The following is a 9,523-nucleotide window of genomic DNA, read 5'->3' as shown; positions in this document are numbered from 1 at the left end:
GCAAAGAGAGCACCTACCTTATGTGATAGATGAACCAACACCTGAGGATTCTATCAAGTTCAAGGCAACTGAGGATGTCATTCCTACTGAAGAATCTGCTGAAGAATTCATTCCAGAACGCGAAGAACGTCGAGCTGATGCACCTGAAGACAATGCTGAAGAAAATGGTGCTGAAGAAAATGTTGATCAAATTCCTCGACGACAACTAGCTCATCCTCGCGTTGCAAAATAAGTGCAAGTTGAAAAGATCATTGATGACATTGAAGCACTAGGTCCTCTCACACGCTCAAAAGCTTCACATTTATCTAACTTTTGTGGGCACTATGCTTTTGTCTCTATCACAGAGCCCACTAAAGTAGATGAAGCATTTCTGGAGCCTAAGTGGATTCAGGCCATGCAAGAAGAATTACATCAGTTCGAGCTCAACAATGTCCGGGAACTGGTCAAACGTCCAGATCCTCGCAAGCATAATATCATTGGCACAAAGTGGATCTACCGCAACAAATAAGATGAAAATGGCCTTGTGGTGAGGAATAAGGCATGACTTGTAGCTCAAGGCTACACACAGGTTGAAGGAATTGATTTCGATGAAACTTTTGCACTTGTTGCTAGACTTGAGGCTATTCGCATATTACTTGCTTTTGCTAATCATCATGATATCACTTTATATCAAATGGATGTGAAAAGTGCATTCCTCAATGGTAAGCTTGAGGAAGAAGTATATGTTGCTCAACCCCCAGGTTTTGAAGATCCAAAGAATCCTGACAAAGTCTTCAGACTCAACAAGGCCCTCTATGGCCTCAAGCAGGCCCCTCGGGTGTGGTATGATACTTTGAAGGAATTCCTCATGAAGAATGGCTTCACACCCGGTTCACTTGACCCTACTCTCTTTACTAAATCTTATGATGGTGAACTATTTGTGTGCCAAATATACGTTGATGATATTATCTTTGGCTGTCCTGACCAACGTTATAGTGATGAATTTGCCTATATGATGAGTGAAGAATATCAAATGTCTATGATGGGAGAGTTGAAATTCTTCTTAGGTCTTCAAATTCGTCAAGAACGCAATGGCATATTCATATCTCAGGAGAAATACCTCAAGGATGTTCTGAGGAAATTCAGCATGCAAGATTGCAAAGGCGTCAAAATTCCTATGCCCACAAATGGCCATCTATGCACTGATCAAAATGGTATTGACTTCGGTCACAAGGTATACCGCTCCATGATTGGTTCTTTATTGTACTTATGTGCATCTAGGCCAGATATAATGCTTAGTGTTTGCATGTGTGCCCGATTTCAAGCTACACCGAAGGAATCACACCATAAGGCTGTGAAGTATATTCTTCGATATCTAGCTCACACACCAAAACTAGGATTATGGTACCCCAAGGGCTCTGCTTTTGATCTCATTGGATATTCTGACTCTGACTATGCTGGTGATCATGTGGACCGCAAGTCAACATCTGGTACTTGTCATTTCCTCGGACGATCTTTGGTCTGTTGGTCCTCGAAGAAACAGAACCGCGTATCACTGTCTACTGCGGAAGCTGAGTACATTGCTACTGGTTCTTGTTGTGCTCAATTGCTGTGGATGAAGCAACTCTCAAGGACTACGGCATCAACATGAAGAATGTGCCTCTCTACTGTGACAATGAGAGTGCCATCAAGATTGCTCACAACCCAGTTCAGCACTCGAAGACAAAGCACATTCAGATTCGTCATCATTTTCTTCGTGATCATGTGTTGAAGGGAGACATCTCCATCGAGCATGTGAAGACTGAAGAACAGCTAGCCGATATCTTCACAAAGCCCTTGGATGAGAAGAGATTTAGCAAGTTGCGGTGTGAGCTAAATATCTTAGAATCTTCGAATGTTCTTTGAAAAGGACACTCATCCTAACACTTATGCAAAATTGATGACTTAGATGTGCAACACATGAAGAAACATTTTTCTTCAATCAATGAAGAACAACACTCTAAGTGTGAAGAAATTAATGAAGAATTTGATTCTCAGAACCCTACGACAATTGTACGCGGTGTCTGAAATCATCATTCTTATACGGTGGGTCACGCCACCACCAAAGTTGAAAATCTTCAATTTGAGTTTTTCCTCAGTTTGAAATTCTTCAGTTTTTCAAATTCTTCAACTTTGCAAAATCTTCACTATTTCCGTCGTTTTTCTTCATTGGCTATATATATATATATATATATATATATATATATATATATATATATATATATATATATATATATGGGTTTATGTCCTCTACAGCATTCACTTATGGCTATTTCTTCAAGTTGCATTTTCTGCTAAGTGAATGTGATCGGACCCTTCCCCCTCTATGCTATACTCAACCCAATCTATTCACAAATTCTTCATGTGCATTCTATTTGAAACTCGTTCAAAATCTTCACTGTGTCCTTGTCAGCTGAAGAAATTGCGAACGGAACTTTAAAACTAATCTTATCCAAATTTTCGGCTTTGCCGCTCAAACCGTTCCGCTTCCTACGATAGACTTATCTATTCACCCACGATTTAACACGATCTCCACTTTTCAGTACGTGGGTGACACATGTCAAGCGAATGAGAAGGTTCAGGGGCACGTTCGTCCTAAATCTTCGGGCGAAGAGTTTTTCACTGCGACTATAAATACCCCCTCTCCCCTTCCTCACTTCCTTTACTCTGCTCGACTGCTCTCTCTCGCTCGAGCTTCTCAAACCCTAGCGCCGCCGCTACCCCATCGTCGCCGGTGAGGAAGAGCTTCACTGCCTCGACCTCGTCGCCATCGTACTCGTGCCGGCCGCGGAAATCTTCACTCCGCCGCCGCTGTAGCTGTCTTCCTCCGCCGAGTTAGGGCGTGGAAGATCTGAATAGACCAGCTTCAAATCTACACTTCTCAGTTCGTCGTGTTCTTCACTTCGGGTAATTAAAAGTTAGTTTTATTGCTCGCTTTGATTCTCAAGCCTTCCTGAAAATCTTCAAAGGTGTTTATTCTTCAAATCTTCACACATATGAACACCTTACACGTCATATGTTCTTGATTCGTTTCTCTAAGCATCATTTTTCTTCAAGATTCCTCAATTGTGTGGATCCTCGATCTATACAACTCTAGAACCTAAGACAAAGAACGCTTAGTGAAATTCTTCAAGGCTCATCTGGTCAAATTCCTCAAACTTGTTCTTTTTGAAAAACCTTCTGAGAACGCATATGACCTCTCCAAATTCCTCGCAACTATACTCTGTTCACAGGTACCCATGTCCGCTGCTGAATCACTAGGTTCTCATCAACTTAACTCATTTGCAGCGTTACTCGAAGAAAAGTTGCATACTTCTTCAGAGAATTTGATTGTTCAAATTTCTCAACTGAAGAATATGGCAGACGGTAAAAAGCCACATAAAGGAGAAAAGAGGCCTGAGGTCATGACTGCTTTTAAAATACCTGAGGACATCTATGCTGACTATTGCACACCTGATGAGGCCAAGTTCGGAAAGGAGAACAAAAATCAGCGCAAGGTGCGCATACAGAGGATTGAAAGGAGATGGGCAAGAGAATGGAGGGAGTACAGGTATGTTACTCCAAAGTATATGAAGAAATTTGCACTTAATCCTCCATGCCCAAGAGCTCCATTGGCACCTGGCCAAGAAGCTGACCCCACCAGCATCAAGCGTGGTGAGGATTTTCCTGAAGAATGGGCCAAGCGCCAAGCCAAGTTGGCAAGACAAGCAAAAGAAGCAGTGAGGAAATTCAATGAAGACTCTGCTACTGCTCCTGCCACTGAGGCCTTTGTCAAGCCTAGGAAATCAATGGCAAAGAAGCCCGCGCACAAGCCAAATGCTTCACCAACAGTGCCCTCACGGCCAAGTTCCTCAGCAATGCCCTCATGGCCAGAATCTTCAGAGCCCTCACGACCAGTTCCTCATGCTGCTCCTGCTCCTCCAAAATCCTCAGCTCCTACTCCAAAGTCCTCAGCTGCTCCGGCAAAGTCCTCAGCACCTGTGCATCTGGCCACGTGTCAAAGGACTACAGGCATCTCTATTGCCTCTGGTGTCTCAGCAAGTTCCTCAGCTGCACCAAATTCTTCATCAGGCCCCACTCTGCTGAAGACAAAGGCAATGGCTGGACGAGGTCCTCGGCCAAGTCCGAAGAAGAGACAGGTTGCCTTCCAAGTGCCATCTGACGATGAAGTTGATGATGATGAACTTGCAGAAATCATCAGAGACAGACAAGGAAGGGCCGCTAGAGCCAAAGGCACACCTGTGCCACTGCTTTTGGATCCTAAGATGATTCTCGATTACATTGATCTCTGGCACAAGGATCCAGACACCCCTATGCCTGATTTTCATTTGACTCCTGGCTAAAGTCACATGCTGACCCATTTCATCTCTGAAGAGAAATGGAAATTTGAGAAGGCCAGACAGATCAAGAAGGCTCAGTACAGGAAGGAGAAGTTCCTGAAGAAAAACGTTGTCAAAATGACAACTGATGAACTCATCAAAATTCAGTCTGAAATCAAAGCCCTCAGCGATGACTTCAATGCTTACTATGCTGATTGGCAAGGAGCCAAAGTCAGGTTTGTTAAACTGACTCAGAAGTTCACCAATGTTGCTGCTCCACCGCAACAGGAAGTTCCTTAGGCTGAAGCCTCTGCTCAGCCTACTGAAGAACATGCCAGCACCGCTGATGACTTTCAGACTGCTGAAGAAAATGCTAGTTCCAGGGCTGATGACTCCATTCCAGCCGCTGAAGAAATTACCAGGGCATCCACTAGTGGTGCGCCTGAAGAAAATGAAGAAGTCAGGGCAACTGCATCAGTTGCGCCTGAAGAAAATCAATCAGATTCCTCAGCTCCTCCTGCGCCTACACCAACTCCTATCCTTCCATCTGCATCAGATGTGAAGAAGACCAAAGCCGCAGAGCGAGCTGCAGTGAAGAAAAGGAAAGTATCAGCTGCTTCAGATTCTTCAGCTCCGAAGAAAATGAAGCCTATGACCAGCTCGTTTGAGAATCCCATTGATGCTATTCCGATCTCAACCATGCCATCAAAGGACCTTGTTCCTTTTGGTGATGAATATGTGATCCCTAGCGGATCTGATGGAGAAAATCATTCTGCTGCTTCATCAGAGCAGATTGATGAAGAAATTGAAGTGGATGCGATCCCTTCTACACCTGTTGTATCCTCACCAATGCCTTAGTTCACAGCTGAAGAGGCTGGTGTTGAAGAAATTGAAGATGAAGACGTGGATATTGGAAGTACAACGCCAGTGATGAATGATGATTTTTGGGACAGTCAGCACCCCAATTCTCCACTCTTCAACCCTCTACAACAAATACCTCAGTCCCCTACACCAACTATTCAAATGGGCTCTGAAGAAACTCATCCCACCTCGTCTGTGCATGAAGAAATTCCAGCCACTAGTGCTGAAGAACCTGCTGCTGCTGATCATACGACAACGCAGACTGCAACTGAAGAGGAACAAGAAATTCCTCAGCCTGAAGAACCTGAGATTGCGATTCCTGAGGTTTGTGATGCAACTCACTGACACTCCTCTGCCCAAACCAAAGGATCCATTCTCACGCAAGCAAAAGTTCAAGGCTGAAGATTTCTTCGGCGAGCATGTGTTCTTCACTGACTACAACCCATATGACTCTGCTCGCATAAGGAAGAGGCGTTTCTGGACTGCTAGTCAAGCCAATTTCTATTCCTCTGTGCTTTTCAACAAAGACAAAGTCTTCGAACATGCACACATTCCTCACGTGGACATGGAATCTCTGCCAGGCTTCGAGCCAGTCCTCAGTGTTCTTCACGATGCTGGATTGCTGAATTTTTGCACTGACATATGTGATTGGAATGAAGAACTCATTCTTCAATTCTATGCGACGCTGCACATCACCGGAGATTCTGAAGATGTGAATTCATGGGTGCTGGACTGGATGATAGAAAATACTCACTACAAGGCACCAGCAACTGAATTGCTTCGTGCCCTCCCACTCAGTCCTCCCCTTGAAGGTGCTCGTTGCGTCTACAATGAACCTGAGCTTACAAATCATTACATGCAAGTGCTGATGAAGCCTTTGAAGCCAGGGCAGGCCCCTAGAACCAAATTCCTCGTCAAGGAATTACTGTATGTGCCTCGGACTGTCTATCGCATTCTGACGAAGACAATGAGTCCTATCAAAGGCCACGACTCAAATGATGAAGAAGTCATTGGCATCATGAAGAATATGCTTTTCAATATCATTCATGGTGTTCCCGTCAACTTCCATGATTTCTTCATGAGGACTCTGGCGAATATTGCTATGTCACCATTTGAGCTGAAGCCTTATGCACCATGGATTATGAGGTTCATCAGGACAAGGTCTTCACTCAATTACAAGGCTGATACTCTGAACCACTGCAGCTACTTGCCTCCGATTGAAGTCCTCAAACGGACATTTTCCTCAGCTGATGACAAAGGCAAGGCAACTGCTGTGATAGATGAAGGCATTCGTCCATTGGATGGTCAATTTCGCAAGACTGCATCCTACTCCACCAATGATGACTTTGCCACACATGATTCTGCCGCCAACAACTCTGCCAAGCAAAATCCTCAAGCCACAGCACCCAGGGTGATGACTGATCGTGAGTTACTCCTCAGTCTTCATCAGAAAGTTGATCGCAATCATAAATGGGTCAAGCGTCAGTTTGGTTCAATTCTTCACAACATGACCTCAACACACAATGCAGTGAAGAAAAACCAATACTACCTCCATGAAACCTTCAACCGTACCTGGGCTGTTTTGTCTCATGTCTACAGCGAAGAAGATCTGAAGAAAATGGGTCTGAAGGAAGAATTTGACTGGTCTGCACCTCCACCGAAGAAATACAAGAAGGTCAAGGTTCCTTCCTTGGTGGCCAGCTCTTATTCTTCATCGCGCGACACTGATGAAAATGAAGACTTGGACGACACCGCGGCAGGCCGTACTATGACAACCGACCCCGACAACGCTGGCGCTCCTCCATCAACTTGATATTCTTCAGGGGCGTTAGTCCTCATTTTCGATCCTTTTGGTCATTCGATGACAAAGGGGGAGAAATTTGAGTTAGTCTTCAAGCGGGTCTATTATATGGGCGTTTTTTGCTAAGTTACAACTCTCGCTTTTCCGAAACTTTATTAGATCGAGTTTTAATCTTAAACCCGATGGTGCTCTGATACTTTTGGTGTGTTCCTCTGCATGCTTATTCCTCGTTAATGTTATTGCACACATGCTGAATTACATCAGGCACCATATTTCATCATGCATTTCAAATTCTTCATACTATATGTCAAATGCGTGTATGAATTACAAGATATAGGGGGAGATCTCCATGATTCAACTCTTCAAATGTGCATTGCCTCAAAATCAAATTCCTCACTATGCACATCTTCAGGGGGAGTTCTTCTATATCTTGCAATCAAATTCCTCAATATCAGTATTTACACTTCATATGTTTATCCCCGTTGAAAACTTAACATATATTGTCATCAACCACCAAAAAGGGGGAGATTGTAAGTGCATCTAGTGCCCCTTAGTGATTTTGGTGTATTGAAGACTTATAGGTTAAGGGACTAATGTGTTTATGAGTGTACACATGTCTATAAGTCTATGAGGAGTTTGATATTTACAGAGAAAGTCAACCCCTAAAAATGAAGTTCTTCGACTGAAGACTTTGGTATTCTGAAGACTTTCTGAAGACTTTGAAAGTGAAGAAATTGGTGTGACCTTGAAGACTTGGTATTCATTTGAGGAACATGAAGCGTGAAGACTTTTGTTTTCGTAGTTTCATTTTCTCTTTCTTGAGTCATAGGAAACACTGTACTGTTAAAGGGGGTCGAGGAGATACTAAGGAAAAATTTCCATGTGATGCTCAACTCAAAATCGTACACCTACCAATCCCTTCGAGTGAAGCCATCGGAAATCTCATACTGTTCAGTCAATTTCTTCAGTGACAGAGACGAAGTTCTTCTGGTCGCTGAGGAATTTGTTCTGACTGAGGAGTTAGGAATTCGCCAGTGCGGATTGCCTACACAGTGAGGAACATGATAGCCCTGAGGAATTTGAGAGTCAAATTTCCGACCATTGCTGTGCTGCGCGCCAGCTGTCCCCAAAATATCTTATCCACCTAACGGTCATATCATTGAAGGACATTTATGTCTTATCATGTCGGGCTGCTCCCTAGGCTATAAATAGCCGCCCCCTACAACCACTAGCTGGTTGGCTGCTCCGAGAGAACTTGACACTTGTCATTTGAGAGCAACCCATCCTCCGAGGACTTTGAGCGAAAATCATCAGAGTGAGGAAAAACCCAAACCCAAACACCTACAAACCCAAAGTGATTGAGCATCACTGAAGAGATTGATCCTGCGTGGATCCGACGCTTGTTACCTTTGAAGACTGTGCTTCTTCCAGATGGTTAGGCGTCATGGTCTAGAGCATCCAAGAGGAATTGTGGATCGCCGAGTGACCGAGTCTGTGAAGGTTTGGAAGTCGCCTGAAGACTTACCACGAGTGATTGGACGAGGTCTGTGTGACCTTAGTTCAAGGAGAATACGGTGAGGACTTGGTGTCCTGAGCTGCGTGCTCAGCGACTGGGTGTCCGGGACTGTGTGTCCTTGAGTTTAAATACTCAGCCGCTCCAACCAGACGTACAACTGAGACAACAGTTGGAACTGGTCTACCAAATCATTGTCTTCACCAACCTTACTGGTTCTATTTCCTCAACTCTTTCATTTACTCATTACTGTGTTGAGTGATTGTTCATATCTGTGTTTGAAGACTTTGACTGAAGACTTTCTCAATTTCCTCAGTTCAATTTCTTCAGTCTGTTTGTCTTCATCTTGTGTTATCCTGTGATTACGCTTTCTGTACTTTGTGCTTGTCTTCATTTCATCATGATGACCATGCTTACATTCTATTATGCTTACTCTTGAGTACTTATTCCGCTGCAAGTAGTTCTTCGCTAAGGAATTTCCTCACCGGCAAATTCCTCAGTGAAGAATTCATAAAAATCGCCTATTCACCCCCCCCTCTAGTCGATATAACGCACTTTCACGGTAAAGTAACTAAGCAAAGATCAATATGTGAAAAGCTCGTAGGCATTGGATCAGTGATGGATAATTATGTCGGATGCGATTCCTCATGCAATAGTTATAACATAGGGTGACACAGAACTAGCTCCAGTTCATCAATGTAATGTAGGCATGTATTCCGAATATAGACGTGCTTATGGAAAAGAACTTGCATGACATCTTTTTTCCTACCCTCCCGTGGCAGCGGGGTCCTATTGGAAACTAAGGGATATTAAGGCCTCCTTTTAATAGAGTACTGGACCAAAGCATTAACACTTAGTGAATACATGAACTCCTCAAACTACGGTCATCACCGGGAGTGGTCCCGATTATTGTCACTTCGGGGTTGCCGGATCATAACACATAGTAAGTGACTATTGACTTGCAAGATAGGATCAAGAACTCAAATATATTCATGAAAACATAATAGGTTC

The sequence above is a fragment of the Triticum aestivum genome, chromosome 4B (assembly GCF_018294505.1).
Source record: "Triticum aestivum cultivar Chinese Spring chromosome 4B, IWGSC CS RefSeq v2.1, whole genome shotgun sequence".
Classification (NCBI taxonomy): domain Eukaryota; kingdom Viridiplantae; phylum Streptophyta; class Magnoliopsida; order Poales; family Poaceae; genus Triticum; species Triticum aestivum.
This window is presented reverse-complemented; position numbering follows the sequence as displayed.